This window comes from Gasterosteus aculeatus, chromosome 11, assembly GCF_964276395.1.
Source record: "Gasterosteus aculeatus chromosome 11, fGasAcu3.hap1.1, whole genome shotgun sequence".
Classification (NCBI taxonomy): domain Eukaryota; kingdom Metazoa; phylum Chordata; class Actinopteri; order Perciformes; family Gasterosteidae; genus Gasterosteus; species Gasterosteus aculeatus.
In genome coordinates, this window is record NC_135699.1 from 9221883 (window position 1) to 9225911 (window position 4029).

The window sequence follows — 4029 nt, forward strand, 5'->3', positions numbered from 1 at the left end:
TTAAGAGTGCTCAGTTGCCATAGCAATTCTCACCAAAGTGCCCAGAGGGGAAGGTGTGAAATCCTCAATGGGTGCCCGAAGATGGAATTAAACATTGCTTTTCACACCCTCTTGGGCTGTCTCACTTTACTACCTGCACGTAACCAGGACAACCAGGGGCAAGGACACCTCAGGTTTAGTTTAGTCTTTTTCCAATGAGGAGGCCCCGCCATGCTTCAAGTCTTTGCCTCGCCATAATTCAGCAAACATCATCAATCACTATCTAAATGAAGTGCATAGTCGTCTGCTCATGTCTCTGGATCAAAGAAAAGCAACAGCAAAGCATTGCCCCCCCCACAGAAGACATGAGGTGAGACGGGCAGGCACGTAAGGATAGTCGGCCAAAAGGTCCGTCTTCTAAGTGAAGCCTCCAGCCCACACATACAAACACAATCACACCTGCTCATCGCTTTATCTCAAACAATCACTCTCTCGCCTCCTACCGCCCCTCACGCGTCTCCCCCTCTATCCCTCTTCTGTTTGTTCATCCCTGCAGGAGCAGTACAAGATGCACTCAGAGTTGTGCTGGGCGGCCGGTGTTTGTGTTTAATTGGATGAAAACATGATGCATAATGTGGAAGGAAAGAAACACGAGGCAACCAAAGTCCATGTCGCCTGCAGCAATCGAAAACAACAGCTTTTTGCTGTTGACATTTTTCCATTGTGTTTTTTTTCTGCTCCATTGAAACAGCGGCAGCTTCATGTTTTTTTCATGCATTTAGGGCTTTTCTTTCCTCCATTGCAGCCTATCTGTGATGTAAAGTTACCGAGCATCACAAGATTTCACTCTCCACTGCCACAAGAGTGAGTGTGTGTGCGGGTGAGTACATGAGTTTGTTTTTGTGTGCAGCACCTAGCGGTGTAGTTACGTCTGAAGTAGTGTAGAAGGAGAGCTTTGATGTAGGTCTATCAACCAGGAGTGCAACCAGGTTATCTCCATTAGGGATGTGCAGGTGTTCACTTTCATTGCAAATAACTTGCAACATCCGTCACACTGTCGCGGAACCACTAATGATTCTAATGCATCTCAGGAAACATGTGCAATGGAGGTCCTGTGTTTGAAAAGGAGAGGGAGAAGAAAGCAAAATGTCTTGTACAATGCTGAGATCTGAGCTTTAATGTACCTCAGACAGATACTAGAATGGGCACGGTGAAATGTAATAAAACAGTATTCTTACAGTGTAGCTGCACCTCTTCTTTCATATGGTGCCCAGAAGCCAATTCAGCTGAAAATTCCAGGCACAACTATCTATGGATGATATCTCCCAGCCGATGTGTTCATTGCTACCACGTCCCTGTTCTTCAATGGGACCAGTTCCGACCATGACAGAGAAAGAGATAAAGAGTAAGAGACTCCTCGGATAAAAGAATGGTTTTACATAATTGAGCAGATAGAAGTGATTACAGCAGCTTATCCTCAGAGCATGAACTGTGCACATTCAGCCTCATTATGAAGGTAAAGACTCCAAACTCTGTCTGATGACTTAATTATAGTTCCACAGTGGAACAAAGCTTAAAAGTCAGTACAGCAAATTTGAAAACCTTTCCTGAACACACAATAGTCATTAGAGAAGGTGCCTTCGTTCTTCCCTCATGTTTGTTGTGTCTTTGTCTTTATTGCCCCTGTCCCCATGTGCGTGGCCTTCTCCTTCGCCGCTGGTGATCAAACAGGACTGTGGCTTCTTAAGCGACCAAAAATAAAGAAAGAGTGGCTTTTTTTTAACTCACTCGCGAAAACGGGCCTCTCCCAGTCCTCCGTACTTAAGTTCAAGTTATTTATAGTGATGTGCACAACAATTACACAGAATCTTGGATCCGGGGTTTCTGCAACAATGCTAATTAAGTATGCATGAAGAAAAAGCGTGAGAAATATAGAAAATAGTGCCGAAGTAAACTCATACTGTAGAGCTGTCAAACATGGTTGGATGAGAAGGTGTGTTCAAACCGTTAACTGGTATTGTATATCTAACTATATATATTAGGGTATGACAGGTGCTCAATAATGGCAAAGATGAATACTACATGTATTTAAAACCGGTTGTAAATCAGTGAGTAAATGTACACAATGGTGACAACTTTAGTACTGTACTGTTTAGGTACGGGTAGGAGGCTGTACTCTTCAGAGTCTGCAAGCCACGCAGTGAGGACTCAGCACTCCTCAGGAGTCTGAAGCCAGGCACAGGGGCTTTTATTCTCCAACCTGCTTCTGCATTATTGAATCAGGGGACACCTGGAACCGGACACAGCCGAGAGGCAGCATGCAGATTTGATGAATCTATATATTGCAGTGGAACGGCACGAAGGAAGAGCGAGCAGCAGAGGGACACTTGATCAGATACTAACAGGGCATTTCAAGTCTTCTTTATGCCGCAACTGCTTATCGCGCATATGTTGACACATGCATGCAGAAGTCCTGAGACACGTATACTGCACACTGCTTCCACACACAAGGGACACACACAAAGATGGATAGAAAAACACACCTCCCCATGCTCCGTCCCCTGAAGGCATTCATTAGATAAAAGGAAAACAGCTCTTTCCAGAGCTGCAGTGCAATTATTCAGTGTAGTCAAGCATGTCTCTGTGTGACAAAGCAAATTGCTTTTTCGGTTTGCTGTTCCTGATACAGATAGGGCTTTCAAAATCTGAGGGGAAGCCTCGCGCCACTGCTCTCGACGCTGCAAAAGATACCGGCAGTTATTTACCTCCACTGTGGGTGCTCGTGTTTACAGATGACTTCACGCGTGCATGTGTGCCGCGTATTTGGGTGCAGATAGCTGCGCTTTGGCCGTACAGGGCGTAGTGGTGTGTAACAATCAATCACTTCAATCCTTACTGCACTTCAGTGAGACCTGGCTTGATTGATGGAGGTCTGGTGTGACACGGTGCGTTACAGACAGTTTCTGAGAACTACGTAGATAATCATCCTGATCAGCCTGAAAATGGGCGCCTGCTTAGGTGATTATTTTTTGGGGCGGCACTGTTGAAGAGGCGCCGTGCACCAAGCCTCTGTTAAGTGCCTGTGAATGTTTGCAGCTGTAACGCATTTCATTTCAGTTTATATGTTGTGATATTTTACAGGTGGTGTCATTTAAGAACTATAAATCACCCCATGACAATTTCAACTGTCTGTGCCAAAACGTTCTTCAGCTAAAATCATCAAAACTTCCCTGTGGTTCAGGTAATTTGTGAGCTTATTTTCTCAATGAAAGTGACCGAAGAAATGGATGACCCTTTTCTCAGGTCTGGCAGAATATCCATCCCCTCGTGTTAGGGCAAGTAAGAGAAATGTTCATGGCCTCTGAGTCCTTATTTATCTTATTCTTGCTCCCTCCAGTAGGGTCGAAATCAATATCCAGGGACTCGGAGCGAGAGAGCGAGACAGAGGACAAGTCATCTGGAGAGAGGCAGAGGGAGCGAAAGCACAAGGACGTTGCCGACTGTGGGGATTTATTTATGCTGCTTGTCGGTCTGTGACCACACGCCGGGAGACAAATGCTTATGGCAAGCTCCAGGAATCTCCTCTGTGATTGTGTAGCACCTCGATGGATTTTGTAATGATTTTCATCTCTGTACAATATCGACTAGCTGAAGTAATTTTGCTTTATGACGACACTCACGTATGATTAGAATTGGTAAACAGAGCAATGAAAGGCTGGAAGTTTTGTTTCTATTTTGTTTTCAAAACCCTAGGTGGACTGTGTCTCCGGCAGGGAGGACAGCGGGTTTTTATTTCCTTCTGGCTCACAAGGAAATATGGTCATCTGCTGTCCTGCAACGACCTGCAAGTTAAAGCTACACGTCCAAACACAGTATTCAAGCTGCTGGCAGGTCTGTTGCCATAGAGACAAGTCTGTAATAAACAACACTGGATTACTCCACAAATATGCTCAGAACTTTGCTGTGAGGTTGTGATTCCTTTGAAAATCAGTCATCTCTCAGGCTGCGAGTGCACACTGCTCACATGGAGGGTTCGGAGGATGCATTAGT